Source organism: Corylus avellana, chromosome ca11 (assembly GCF_901000735.1).
Source record: "Corylus avellana chromosome ca11, CavTom2PMs-1.0".
NCBI classification, from domain to species: Eukaryota; Viridiplantae; Streptophyta; class Magnoliopsida; order Fagales; family Betulaceae; genus Corylus; species Corylus avellana.
Window position 1 is genome coordinate 769,891 of NC_081551.1, and position 16,374 is coordinate 786,264.

Here is a 16,374-nt window from a genome sequence, read left to right on the forward strand (position 1 = left end):
CACATGACCCTTTTGCAATGACCCTAACAAAGGGTTTTTGTTCATCAATTTTTGTTCTTCTCCATGCAAGATTCTGCAAGCGGTGTATGCATGCATGCTCATGAGAAAAAGCACTGTTGTACATACAAGGAATACATTTAGAAGCCTCATCTTCTTGATCTTTAAGCTAATTAGATGGTAATAAAAAGTTTGATGTAGAAGCTGTGAAGGATATGGGGTATTTATATATATGCACCAACTTGTATGAATTGTATTTTCCAATTTTTCTATATGTTGGAACCGTTTACTCTTGACCATTTATGCTGAAAGTTGAATGGGTCCTGGGTTTGATTTGAATTCTAAAGTTTACTTCTTTCACATGCATGAAAAAGAAGTCATGCAGTGCAATAAACGTACAGCTTGCAATATTGTGAAGACTGAAAAAATATATGATTACCATTTTTCATTAGCTTAAACATGCATTTTAGATGACTTATATTTAATTTAACAATAATCAAACGGAAGTTAATCAAACGTACGCACGTATAAGTGTATAACCAAAGAATTTATGCATTTGATTCAACAATGAACATGGAATTCCGTTTGCTTAATTGTTCCCTGCAGCTGAAAACTATCTACACTTAATTTGCTTTCTCTTCTGGCATTTTGAATGGAAAAAACAAAATGAAAGAGAAGAAAAAATTAAAAAAAGTATAGAGGTCGGAGTAACCCTTAAGTTTAATTGACTGAAACCCAATTCCGGACACTTTCTTTCACCATATATCGGCCTTCTTTCGAGGCTACTTTGAACGGAGAAAAGTTGGTGAAAGCATCGGGGCATTTGCGAGTACGCTTCCTGTTTAGCCCTTGACTCTGTCCAGATTGTTTGTTTTGGCGTGTGCTAAGCCTTTTACACGACAAAACTACTTTGAAAACTAATTCAAAAGTAATGAAATGAAATAAATCTTATTATTATTATTATTTTTTTTAATAAAAAAAAAGTCTTATAATACGACATGAATTGACCCATTTGAAGTTGGGAAGCGAGAACACCACCAACCTTGTTCTAAACTTGTTCATTAGAATTTGGATAACATTTTTATTATTATTTTTCAATAGAAATTATTTATTAGTTTATATATATATAATAGATTTGAAATTTAGTACTACCAAATTTAGTATTATTTCCGTAACTTAGTTTTTCTATATACACGTTTTCTTAATTATTCCCTGATTTTAACTTAAGTCTGAATGTTGCAAAGGGATCGAGGTAAAGAAATAATCAAGAGTGGATGTATTATTTGCATTGGGTAAGCAGTTTTCATTTGTGTTCAAATTAATCGCAAACACATGTGAAAAATAAAAAAATAAAATAAAAATAACTAACAAAAATTAATCACAATCACGTATAAAGGTGCATATGTACATCATGCGAGTTTCTCAAACCTTAGTCGCAATGTTTCAAAAGTATTATGTTGAATTTGTCAGACAACCAAAATAAGAAGCCCAGAAAAAGAAGACCTGTTGAATAGGCTCATCATAATAAAGTAAAAGATAAAGTAGGGTTTTTTCTCCACGGAATGATAGAAAGCCTCCCACATATCAAAGGCAGAATGCCCATATAGTCGAGGCCTCAGCTCACTCTCATTAGATGGGGAAATTGGGCTATTATATTGGATCTGGTCAGTTACATTGGGGCCTTTCTTGCACGAAGAACTGGTTAATTCCCTCGAACTTGGACTCTCCCTGCTGGGTTGAAGCCTTTCTTGTCAATCTTATTGCCATGAGGCCCATGTCCCATCAAAGGTGGCGTGTCCTTTGTTGGGGCGGCCTTACTTTTCCAATTTGTTTGACCCAACAAACAAGAGTATAAAAAAAAAAAAAAACTTTGTGATTAAATTAGTGATCATATCACTAATAAGTAATAATTAATGGAGAAATGATAAAGACACAACTTTGGCCCAACTTTTCTTTTATGTGGTCATTTTTTTAAAAAACAAAATAAATAATAATAATAATAAAAAATTTTGAAACAATAACATCCTATGTGGTCCTTTTTTTTTATTTGATATTTTAAAAAAAAAAATAAATAAATTGTATTTTCATTCATAATAATGACCATTTTCTGAAGAGAAATATCATTTTTTAAAAAAATAAAAAATACCAAATAAAAAAGGACCACATATGATGTTATTGCTTCAGAATTTTTTTTGTATTTTGTATTATTATTTTTTTTTTTTAATGACCACATAAGATAAAAGTTTGGCCAAAGTTGTGTCAAAAGGTTGTATCTCTATCATTCATCTAATTAATTGATATTTTTCAAGATAAAATATCATGGACGTACATTCAATCATAAATTCAGTGTGCATATATATTTCTAGCTAGCTTATTCTCTCGATCGATCTCTACATTCGAGTGTTGGCTGAAAGTTATGTCTACTCAAACTTAATTATTCAATGCAATTTGTTTCCTTCTTAATTATGTCTCTATTGCATCGAGTTGTCATATCTCGGCCTTCTCCTCATAAAATAGTTTTGAGAGGAGGAGAGAGTAGATTTGCTCCCTCCTCCTTTTCCTTTCCCCTTTTACTCCCTGTTCCTACCCTCCCCTCCCCTTCTGATTTTTTTTTTTTTTCCTTTATGTTTATAGATATTATCCAACTAGATCAGCAACTTCGGCATCTCCGTTATGCATCCATTCACCTTCCATTGTGTGTTGTACCGTTCATCTTCTCCTCGACGTACCGCTGCTACTACTTGCTGATTGTTTGTTTGTGTTTTTTGTTTTGAATAAAAGATTTCGTCTCTTTAGATCTGCCCTCATGAGCGAGAATGAATAATTAGGTGTGAGAGGTTATTTCTCACGGTCTGTATAGTTTGGTGTGAGGGATTATCTCTCGTGGCCGATTTAAATAAATTTTGTTAGGAAATTTGGCTACCTATGTCTTATATCTAGTCTACTCGAAGCAAATTTGTTATTTAATTGTATTTGTATATAAGTTAGCGGAAGATTAAAGTCATAGATAGCATTTGATTATAAGAATTTTTGTTTGTATCTATGACTTTGTAACCTCATAACATGTGGCTATGATTTTGCAGAGCTTTATTCTTTGCATGTGTTGTAAGAGTTTTTTGCTTTGCTCTGTAATAACTTTTTGCTTTACACTATAAGAGCTTTATACTCGTAATCTTTAATCAATGAAATCCTCAGTTTTCCGTTTAAAAAAAAAATATTATGTCTCTATTGCATGTATGATTTAGGATACATACATAATTAGCAGCTTAATTTGTATATGATTATGCATCACATAAAATTTCTAAACATTGGACATACTGTCCATAAGCCCTACGTATAATCAAAGAACTTATGTATTTGATTCAACAATAAACGTGGAATTTCCTTTGCTTATTTTTCCTATAATTTCCTTAGTATATATTGTGATTGTCTATCGAACACATGCACATTTAATTATTGCAAACAACATGATATTTAAAGGGAAATAACAAAATCAAGAACAAGTGCAAAACGATGGGTTAATTAATTTCTTCAATCATTCTTACATCACTAGATACATTTGTCTTTTGAAAATGTCAAATTAAGAATGTATGTGGACTTGTTTAAATGCATGATTCATTTGAACAAGCAAATAAAGAAAACCGAAATACCCCTGGCTAGAGCTACTTTATCACTAAATTACAGACATAACCTAATTAATAATAAATAATTATGATAGACTTTTCTCCCATCTACCACCTTTTTTTTTCTTTTTTTTTTTTCTTTTTTCTTTTTACTTATCGTCCATTCCTAAGAAAATAAATGTTATATATACACTAATACACATTTTTATTCTCATAATACACGGCTGCAGTTGAAGAACGGTAACTTTTTTCTCATTCTTAATCAATATGACGAAAATAAAATCTTATTACAAATTTTTAGTCATTAAGCTAGCTGTTAGTCTGGCCCTCAGATTTTGGTCTAATTACAACCTTGTATGTTTAGTTTTGCTCTCTATATTTGCACAATTCATTTATTTTTATTAATATATTTATTTCCATATTTTCACACCATATTCTACATAAACCCTTCTTCTGGTTTGTTATAATTAATCAAGCTACAATTTCAATACTATTTAATTTTTCTTTGTTTGAAAGACATATAATTTTAACTTCTTGGTTTTATTTAACCTTCATTATAACGCACAGATGGCAGCACATGAAAGTCATAAATTTAAAACATAATAATTAAATTGTTCCTATTTATTTATTTATTTATGGTCATCAATAAACCGATTAGATGGAAGATTATTGATACAGCAAATTTCAGTCAATCTAATTTCCTAGACATTGTTTCACTTCTCCATGCCATTACATCTTTTTTTCCTGCTCAATTATTCTGAGCACCTGATCAGGCCATTACATCGACAGTTCAACCTACCAGTCATTGACTAAACCTACACGATCTGCTAATTAAATTGACTAACCTTTTTCATTTTATTGACCGAGAATTATTCACCTTGTCATCGATTCAGTTTTTATTGTTATTTTTTTAACTGTACCCATTTATTCAAATTAATATGCACTGCACACTAATTCATAAAGTCTCCCCATCTTGTCACAAGGCAAAATTAATGCCAAAAAATCTTGGTATAAATAAACTTTGGACTATTTATGTTTGAGTAATACTAGGAGGATTAGAGTTTTTTTTTGTGTCACCCCAAATGTGATATAATTTTTAAAATCACTATTTAATTTGAGATGGAGATGTTCATTATTGAATTTTGATCTATTGGTGATTTTAAAAGTCATGTTACAGTTGGGAGGAAACAATGAAAATTATATTGCTCCATCTAGCATTACTCATTTTGATTTGCTTTATATGTTATGGGGATACATACATGCCACACATATTTTATCTATTCCAGTTGATATTTTCAAGTTAATATTTTCTTACCCCAAAAAAAAAAAAGGTGTTTTGGGTATCGTTGATCACTAAAAATTAATACTGAAGGGGATTTTAGTTTAGAATTATATGTACCTCCCTAAATAAACATCTTGATTAATTTCATTCTTGAAGATTATTTTGGATGATAAGAGCTCATGTAATCGCATGATAAGATTATTCTTGAAGATTATTTATATATAGGTGCATATGTATATCAGGCGACTTTCTCAGCCGTTAGATGGCAGTGATTCAAAAGTATTTATGTTGAATTTGTCAAGCAACGTATATACATCATATACGCAAAGTATATATATGATAATCTTAAGGGAGGTCCAATAAGATTATCTATCCCCTCACATGGTGATGAAAGAGCGATAATTTGTGAGGACAATGAATAATATACATCATATATCCATGTTGTTCGATCCCAGAAAAAGAAGACCTGTTGAAAAGGGTCATCATAACACGTATGAAAGACAAAGTAGAGGACACGAAATTCAAGTTATCCGCAACCGCTTAATCATAATATTGATTTGGTAATGAAAATAAAAGTAAAAATAGTTCTTCCTAGATTGGACCTAACTCACAAAATACAGAGTCACAGAAAGTAAATATAGATAATGCTCAGACAACGAGGTCGCGACGGCCGACGGGGTAGAACGCTGGCATGCTTTCCGATGAGGACCTGCTGGCAATCTACACAATTAAACGAGCTGTTCAAGGCCGAAGCGTACGTCGACTCCAACTCAGGCGTTGCACTGAAAGCGGCGCGCCGGCGGCTAACTCGGATAAGTTCCTCCGGCGGTCTAAGTCTTACAAAACTACCCATCCTCACAGTAGTTTTGGGTGCTGAATTGATTGCACAGGGCAATACCCGCGCAGTCGCAGCGATCTGGTGACAGGGGTCTCTATCTGTTTTATAGTGGAAAGAAAGAAGAGAAGACAGACTCGATCGATTCATCATGGTTTGGGTCTTTGAGACTTTATTGCTATTATAATTGAACAAGAACAAAAGGAAATACTAGACAGTTGCGGATCAAACCATACATGACTTAAGGTGGCGTAGGTTCGGCGCTGCCAGTGGTTGTTGTAACGGGCGGGATAGCTGTTCCAGGATTGCGAGCGGACGGAGGGACGTAACCTTTGTCCAGAGAGCCTTGAAATGGAGTCATATAACTGCTGGCTGTGGAAGTGGAAGCGGCGGCCGGGATATAGGTTCCAGGATTCGGGGCAGACGGAGGGACGTAACCTTTGTCCAGAGAGCCTTGAAATGGAGTCATATAACGGCTGGCTGTGGAAGTGGAAGCTGCGGCCGGGATATAGGTTCCAGGATTCGGAGCAGAAGGGGGGACGTAGCCTTTGTCCAGAGAGACTTTTAAAGGAGTCATGAAATCAGTGGGTGCGGAAGTGGGAACGTAGGAGTCTGGATCGGGCAGAGATAGAGAGACATTTGTGAGAATCATGATCGTGCTAGTAATGAAAAACACTTGTTTCAATACTCCAACCATCATTACCAGGCTGCGTTAGTGCCTTTCGTCTTAATTTGAACAGAGAGGGAGAAAGATGAGAGGGGCAGTGTAGAGGGAGAAAGATGGGGGGGATCGATATTTGCAGTGTTTCTCCCACTTGCACTTAATTTGGCATTTCAATCGATCCGACAAAGTGCATGTTTTTCATTCAACAACAACGCTAGGATAAGGCGCTTCTTTCTCAAAGTCAAGACGGACGGGGACAGGTTTGGGTTCGACTTTGGGAACCCAAACCTATCCCCGTCCGTCTGTTCTTTTTTGGGTTCAACTTAGGGAACCCAGACCTGTCCCCGTCCGTCTGTTCTTTTTTGGGTTCAACTTTGGGAATCCAGACCTGTCCCCGTCCGTCCGTTCTTTTTTTCAACTTTGGGAATCCAGACCTGTCCCCGTCCGTCCGTTCTTTTTTGGGTTCAACTTTGGGAACCCGGCCAGACCTGTCCCCGTCCGTCTGTTCTTTTACTTTGAGACGGACACCTTTACTTCCTAAAAGAAGCATTCAACCCTTGCACTAGTCAAGGTGACATATGCCAACTTCAACATGCAATCCATGCTTTCTCTCTCTTGTTTAGAGAGAGAACCTCTGGAAACCCTTAGGGTTTTTCCTCAGCCGCCTCCTAGTGAGGTCTTTCTCTCCGCCTTGTGCGGGCTTTCCGGGGTGGAGGAAAAGGTTTTTCCTCCACTCCCCTCCCCTTCTTTGTTCCCTCTTTGCTGTATTTTTTGTTTGGATTTCTTGTGTTTTGTTCTCTTTTTCTTGTGTAGATTCGAAGACCGCCACTGCTCTTCTCTCCCTCGTCGCTCAGCCTGTCGTTGCCCAGCCTGTCGTTGCCCAGCCTGTCGTCGTCCAGCCTCTCGCCGCCCAGCCTCTCGTCGTTCAGTCCATCCCTGTCGCCGTCCACTGCCTCGAGGAAGTTCCTGGTTGTGGATCTGGTTTTTGGGGGTTTAGATTGGGTTTTTTCAAAATCCGATCTACTCTTCCTCGCCGACCCATCCACCAATCGAGGCCTTCCACCATCTTCCCTGGCCTCCTAGCTTCCCTCTTCCGCCAGCCGATTCTCGATCAGTCCACTGCTTGCCGGTGGCCGATCTGTTCTTCGGCAGGCTACCACCGCCCCTGCCCTTGTTTTTTGGTGTTCTTTGTGCTTGTTTTTGTTGTAATTTTATTTCTGTTTTACTGTAAATTTAGTTTTAGTTTGCTGTTTGTATTGTTTTTTGTGGGTTTTTATCTCCCTGCCATGACTTGGTTTGATTTTGAGGAGGAGATTGATGTTGGTGGTCGTCCTATGCCGGCTCATTTTTGGTTTTCTGCAGTGCCTACTTTTCAACAGCCATTTAACAGTGGTTGTTGGTTTGCCCGCAAAGATCTCTTCACGGAGTTTCTTTGCAATTTGCACCGCCTTGTGCGGTTCTGGAATAGGCCCGGCTTGCTTATGATTCTTTTGGGATTATTGGCAATTACCATTGCCTGCTGTTTGGTCCTTTTGGACTAGATCCAGTACTTGTTCTTGTATTTGCACTGTATTTTACCATTTGGGCTTTGTTGTTGGGGTGGCCTTCCCTCTTATTTTATTTCTGTATTGTTTTAGTTTATTTTGGGTTTATTGTTGGGGAACCCACCCCTTTTTCGTTTTCAGGATCTCTCACTTTTTCTTCCGTTCGGATCAAAAGTGGAAAAGATCCTTCCCTGTAGCCCTTTCCTTATTCAATTAGAAAAAAAAAAAAAAAAAAAAAAAAAAAAAAAAAAAAAAAAAAAAAAAAGGTGACATATGCCACCGACCAACACGGTACAAGGGAAGCTGGTGTTTGGAACCTTTACTAATATTATAATATAAGGCGCTTCTTGGCACATTTTTGCCAACACGAGTACAAAAATTACAACAGGAAAAACGAGGGAATACAAAGACAACAACAAAATGCATGCTTAACAAAAAAAAAAAGAAAAAAGTGCATGTTTTTCCGTCAAAGAGATTAGCTGAGATAAAAGTGAAAATTATTTTTGTATTTTTAAAAATATTTTGTATTTGAATTGTTTATTAATATTTTTGTTTTGAAAAGAAAAGGTTTTATCAAGCCGAGATTATTTGTCATCTCGTCTTACCTGAATTCTATTGGATTGATGTGGTAGTGATCGTTTTGTTTTTTTGTTTTTTAAAGAGAAATGATATTTAGTATTGTCAGCTAATGTGGTATGCTCAATCTAGTCATGATTTTTTTTTTTCTTTTTTTCTTTTTTTAAGTAAGATAGACCTAAGGGTATAAAGAAAATAAAAGTGAAAGTAACCTTAGTTGGACTTCACTACTTCGCCCACAAAATTAGAAGTCACAAAAAGTAGATATAAATAACAATTCACCATATGTGGTGCGTAGTTCAATGGTTAAACAAAATCTCCATATATATATATAAACTCCCAAATTCTACCCTTCTCCGGCCAGTTCTCCACCAGAATGAAATGAAAAACCATGTGTGATAAAAGAAAAAAGAGCACTCAAATTCATGTGATTTATATTCAACATTTGTGATCATTTTACACCAATAACCAGAAACTCTAATGGAGCTTTTCAAAAGCATGAACGGACCTTGGAAGCTGCCAATTGAATATCGTATATATGGTGGAGAATTACTACCGATAGTCGATCATAACCATTAAATTGAAAAGAAGCATAACTACAATTGAAACTCAAAAGTATAACAGAGTATCATGTGAAATATGTATTCTTTCCAATTTAATGGTTATGACAATTGCTGGTTTTTATCATTTTTATGAGCGCTACAAGACAAATTAACAAGGCTTTCATTTTTTTATAAGCCTTGACTTGTCATTTTCCTTTTTAATTAAGATAGATCTCAATTATTCCCAATTTTGTAAGTCTGAATATTACACAGGCAGAAAAGAAAGCATCTGAAACTATTTACTCGTTGCCGTCTCTTCGGGTATTTTGATTGGAAAAAGAATATTGAAAAAGAAAAAGTAAATATAAAAACAAATAAAGAGGTTGATGGAAACATTGGGATTTGGTCCGAGCTTGAGATTCTCTTTGATTAGAAAATGAATATTGAAGAGAAAAAGAAAAAGAAAAAGAAAAAAAAATGAAGAGGTTGGTGGAATTGGAAACATGGGATTTGGTTCGAGCGTGAGATTGCCTTTGATATCAATAAAATAAGTGGCTAAGAAAGCAAAATAAAAACAATTATCTCGAAGAGAATGAAACATTTTTGGTCAAAAGATATATTATCTAATTAAACAGAATTTGACCAAACAACAATATTTATTTTTTTAAGTCTGTCTTAGTTCAGGGCGTTCAGTACCACATAAATATCATAAAATAATAATAAGTAAAAAATTAAGTAAAGGAATTGGCCCTCTCTTAGGCCTCGTTTAGGTGGGTGGCCATCTTGCCCCGGCCCTAAATTAAACGATCACCATTCCCAATAGGTTGATTGATTCTTATGAAAATTGATAATTGGTGAAGACAAATGAATTATACACATCAACCATGTTGGACCTGGTTGATGTGATAATCTGTGAAGACAAATGAATTATACATATCAGTCTCATTCATTGATAACACGAGCAAAAAATTCTTACAATACAGTGCAAAAGTTCTGAAGCAATCATAGCCAAAGTTACGAGGTTACAAGAATCAAAGATGACGTATTACATTCTAAACTCTTACAAATCCGTCAACCCATGACTAATCTTCAGATTAAACAATATATATGCGCCAGACAAATGCAATCCAATGCATAGGTAGCTCTTATTCCTCGACCCGAAAGCCAGGATATCGATCACATCCACAACCCAAGGGTCTGGACCAAAAGCAAATACCCCGAAGAGTATCAAGTGGGCAGATCCGAAGAGGACTGAGTCTTATTACAAGCAACAAAACAAATACAAGGAAAAACAGGAAGAAAAAAACAAATACAGGGAAAAACAACAGGAAAGAGCACACTAAGCGGATGACAGTAACAGGAAGAAAAGTCGATCGCATGCTTGTCGGAAACCGATGCGGAAGGTGGCGTTGGAAGCTCATTGCGGAGGGGGACGCGGGAAAAGACCTTGCAGTGGACGGTGGATGGTGAAGCGGCGCGGTGGAGATCGGAGGTGCACTCAAAGAACATAGGGTAAAGTTTGAATGAATCCCCCATGAGCGACACCCATAAAGAAAGCCAAAACAAGCAATACAACACTACAAGAAACAAGCACTATAATAACAAAACAACAAGAAATAGAACGATAACATGTAAATAAAATAAAAAACAAAATCTCCCAAAGTAGACACCACGTCGAAGAGGAAGGGTGCTAGGGGAAAACTGGCCGGCAAGCAAGGATACAGCCACGACAGGTAGCGTTGGACCTGGATGGAGCTGGAGAAACCTGGAGCTGGGGCGCGCAACAACTTGAGTCTGGCAAAGCCGATGTAAGAGCCTAAAACAGAAAAAACCAAAAAAAAGGAAACGAGACAAAGGAGGGGAAAGAGGTGGAGAAGAAGGGGAAGGAAAAACCGCCCAATGAGCTAGGGAGCATCAGGTAAATAGACTAGCTCACAAAGAGAAGAGGGCCAGGGGGAGGTGAGGCAGAAAGGAATGAGGGGTAGAAGGCGCTCTCAGTTAGAAATAGAACCCTAGCAGAGGACTATCATAGTTAAGAGAGAGAGAGAAGGCTTTGTTTCTAAGCTATACCTTTGTCAAAGGTGGGCTTTACATCAACCATGTTGTTGAACCCCATAAAAAAGTACTTGTTCAAAGGATCCGACTCCACTCCAGTCCAAAATGGATTGGAGAGGAGCCATTTCAAGGTTAAGATATCTTCAAAGAGATCCAACGACAAAAAATGCGGCACAAGTCTCATTATAAAAAAAATTAATAAAATATTAATTATCATTTTTGGGGGGGTGGTCCGAGGCCACCGTTTGCCTTGGGGGTGGCTTTGGCCACCCCCAACCGGCTCATTAGCCCACCCCAAAGGCCAAACGGTGGCCCTTGTGGGTGGTCCGGCCACCCCCAAGGGCCAAATCAAACCAAAAAAGAAAATATATTTTATTATTATTTTATTTTATATTTATTTTTAAAGAATAAAATAATATTTTATTATTATTTTTAAAGTGGGCCACGTGTCTTTCTTAGGATCTCTAAGGAGAGATCCTAACCATCAACCGGTTCATCTCGAGTCCAAATGGACTGGAGATGATCCTTGTCCCTGTTCAAAAGGCTCTTTATATATAACATGTAACGATAAAGTGGAGGGTACAAAATTCATGTTCACGTTCCTCGCAACTGCTTAATCATAAATATTGATTTAGCACTAAAAATAAAAGTGAAAGTAATCTTACTTGGATTTCATCCACAAAATTATAAGTCACAAAAAGTAAATATAAATAATAATTCACCATTTAGGGTGATGGTTCAATAGCCTAAATAAGTTTTTAAAATAATTAGGTACATATGAGGGCATCAGTTTAAATTTCACAATGAAAATCTTCATGTTTAATGAATGTAGACCACCACTTTAATTTTTATTGATAGTTCAATCGGTTGGGACTATACCTAATAAAGTGGAGATTACTAATTGTTTAGTTCGAATCCCCTTCCTTTTCTTGTATCGACATGTAAAAAAAAAAAATCAAAATTAAGAAAACGGCAACCCGTAAGTTTTTAGGGGATATATGCCATCCAACTACGCATAATCACATTAATTAGGCACTAATTTCATTTGGACTTAAAAAGCTGTACAAGTCAAACTATCTCCTACTCTGATCTCTCCGGTAGTTACAAAAAGCTTGATGGGACGACTTTTGTCACCCAAAAATTGCCTTAGAATATCTTTTTGGTAACGTTTTTTTTTTTTTTTTTTTAATTATTATTATTATTCCTTTTTTTACCCTTGAGCTTCTGGGACAACTTTAACTAGATCTAGCCACTCCCACATATCAAAGGCACAATGCCCATATAGTCCAGGCCTCAGCTCACTCTTATTAGATAGGGAAATTGGGGTATTATCTTGGATCTCGTCAGTTACACTGGGGCCTTTCTTGCACGAAGAACTGGTTAATTCCCTCGTTCTTGGACTCTACTTGCTGGGCTGAAGCCTTTCTTCTCAATCTTATTGCCATGAGGCCCATGACCCATCAAAGGTGCCGTGTCCTTTGTTGGGGCGGCCTTACTTTCTCCAATTTGTTTGACCCAACAAACAATAGTTTCAAAAAAAAAAAAAAACTTTGTGATTAAAATAGTGATCATATCACTAATAAGTAATAATTAATTGATATTTTTCAAGATCAAAATATCATGGATGTCCAATAAATAAATTCAGCGTCCATACACATCTCTAGCTTGTTCTCTCAATCTCTACATTTGAGTGTTGGCTAAAAGATCTGACTACTCAAAACTTAATTATTCAATGAAATTTGTTTTCTTGTTAATTATGTCTCTATTGCATGTATGATTTAGGATACATACATAATTAGAAGCTTAATTTGTAAATGATTATGCATTACATAAAAATGAATAAATTAGAAGATATAATTGTAATTCTTTTAGAAGACGGAAACAACATATACATTCATGGATGCACTGGAAAAACAAAAAAGATCAGCAACATTTTATTCTTTCAAATAAGTATACTGCATGTGTGTAGCAACTAATTCCAGGATTTATACAAAAGAGTTCCAAAATGAAATGGAAAGAAAGGCTGGCAAGTGTTTTTGTTGCCATTATTCTTACATATGCGCACCAATTAAAATAGTAATTAATAAGTTAATTAGAGGTTTTGAATTATTTTTATTTATTTATTAGTTTTTATATTTATGCTGGTGCCCATGTTAAACCAGCTTTATTTAATTTCCTCTCTATGGCACGTCATCAGGAATCATTAGTACTCTATGCTAGCATATGCACCTAAGGGATGGCCGGATTTGGCGCCGAGGGATTGACGGGAACCCTCTCCACAGAGAGTAGCAAATGAGTCATATTGTGACTCGCAAAGGCCATTTGGCCTAGTGTTGAAGCGGGGATGTGAGTGCCTGGATTGGGTGTGGGTGGAGGGATAAGACCCTTCTTCAATAAGCCTAACAAATGAGCCATATTGTGACCTGTGTAGGCCATTTGGCCTAGTGTTGAAGCGGGGATGTGAGTGTCTGGATTGGGTACGGGTGGAGGGACAGGACCCTTCTTCAATGAGCCTAACAAATGAGCTATATTGTGACATGTGTAGGCCCTTTGGCCTAGTGTTGAAGTGGGGATGTGGGGATGTGAGTGCCTAGATTGTGTGCGGGTGGAAGGACAGGACCCTTCTTCAATGAGCCTAACAAATGAGCCATATTGTGACCCATGTAGGCCCTTTGGCCTAGTGTTGAAGCGGGGATGTGAGTGCCTGGATTGGGTGCGGGTGGAGGAACAGGACCCTTCTTCAATGAGCCTAACAAATGTCAAATGAGCCATATTGTGACCCGTGTAGGCCCTTTGGCCTAGTGTTGAAGCGGGGATGTGAGTGCCTGAATTGGGTGCAGATGGAGGGACATGACCCTTCTTCAATGAGCCTAACAAATGAATCATATTGTGACCGGTGTAGCCCTTTTGGCTGATTGTTGAAGTGGGAATATAGGTGCCTGGATTGGGTGCAGATGGAGCCACAGGACCCTTTTGCAGTGATCCCATCAGCGAAGCGAAATTGTGACTTGCAAATGCTTTTGAACTGATTGTCGAAGCATAGTGAGTGACCGAATTAGGCGCAGATAGAGGCACAGGGCCCCTTTGCAGTGATCCCATCGAAGGAGCAAATTTGTGACCTGCAAATGCTCTTGAACTAATTGTTGAAGCGGAGTCAGTGACTAGATTAGGCTCAGATGGAGGCACATGACCCCTTTGCAGTGATCCCATCAAAGAAGAAAAATTGTGACTTTCAAAGGCCCTTTAACTGATTGTCGAAGTGGATTCTGTGACTGGGTTAGGCTTAGATAGAGACACAGGATCCTTTCGCAGTGACCCTAGCAAAAGGTTTTTGTTCATAAATTTTTGTTCTTCTTCATGCAAGATTCTGCAAGCGGTGTATGACTGCATGCTCATGAGAAAAAGCACTGTTGTGAGTGCGAGAAGCACGTTTAGAAGCCTCATCTTCTTCTTTAAGCTAATTAGATGGGAATAAAAAGTTTGATGTAGAATCTATGAAGGATATGGGGTATTTATATGCACCAACTTGTATGACTTCAATTAATTTCCACTTTTCTATATGTTGAAGTCGTTTTACTCTTGACCACTTACGCTGAAAGTTGAATGGGTCCGTCGCAAAGAAAGAAATTGGGTTTGATTTGAATCCTAAAGCTCACTTCTTTCACATGCATGAAAAAGAAGTCATGCAGTGCAATAAACGCACGGTATTGTTAATTAGTAGACTGGAAAGATATTTGATTAAATAATTAACCCTTTCTCATTGGCTTAATCATTTTAGATGACTTACGTACATACAATTTAACAATATATAATCAAAAGGAAGTTAAGGGACGATGACCCAAGATTTCAAAGAGTTGCATTTTCTAAAATTTCTAATGTATATTGAGAAATAATTTTATATTATCTCTGAACAATACATTGGGCATGTTTATAAAGAATGGATACTCTCTCTTATTGAACCAGTTTTATGAAATAAGTTAGGCCCATGAATTTCTTCACTAAACATTGGTCTTAATGTCCATAAGCCCTACGTATAACCAAAAAAACTCGGCCTATATATGCATTTGATTCAACAATCAACTTGGAAATTCCTTTGCATATTCCCTGCAGCTGAAAACTATCTACACTTTGCTTTCTTTTCGGGCATTTTGAATGGAAAAAAGAAATTGAAAGAGAACAAAAAGTCGGCTTAATTAACCCATGTTTAATTGACTGAAGCCCAGTTCTGGGTACCTTCTTTCACCATCGGCTTTCTTTGAACGGAGAAAACTTGGTGAAATGATGGGGGCATTGGCAGCCGCATTGCCTTTGGTGCGAGGAAACACGACATTACTACTTTGAAAAATAATTCAAAACTATTGAAATTAAAGTCTTATTATACGACATGACCCATTTGAAGTTGGGAAGGGAGAACTCCTGCCGGATTTCTCACCATCTGGCCGCATCTCTACCTCAAACGACATCATTTCGATCCTTTACCGTTTCAGTGATTAATTTACCTTTCTACCATCTTTATTATTCAACTAAATATATATCGTTTTCTTTTTTGATTTGGATGAATTGAATTCATTGTGTTTGCAAATTCTCGCATTTTCGTCGCCAAGTGAGTGGACCAAATATAACCTTGTTGAATTTCCAATTTTGTTCTGGTGGTGGATTAACGTGGGGTTTGGGTGGAAAAAATATATTTTCTTTGATTTCGTTGAAAAGGCCATGGTCAAAGTGTTTTTTATAAAGCCCACGTGGACAAGGTTCGGTTCTCAAAGAAGTTTTGGTATTGTAAATTAAGAGAAATCCTAGGGTCAATAAATTCTTCATATTTGGCTCATATTCTCATACAATCAACTATTGGATTTGTAAACTTTTGTAGATCAGTAGATCCCACATAAATCAATAGTGGACCCCACAAATTCAATGGTTGATTGTAAGAGAATATGACCTAAATGTGAAAAACTTATTAACTCTTAACATTTTTCGTAAAGCAAATGCCTTATACATCTGTATTTTTTTTTAATATTAAAAATGGTAGAGAGGGCGATCAATTATGACTACTCTATCTAGGTGCGTTCATTCATGATCAATTGAGCTATAATTTGACGCCCGGAACGTGCCCAATTTTATGAGAATTCGGTATACTCTGAATAAGTGTGAGTGATATATATATAATGTTTAATGTTATATGCATGCATGCAATACCAATATATATATATTGGTATTGCATGCATGCATATAACATTAAACATTGTATCTCCATCT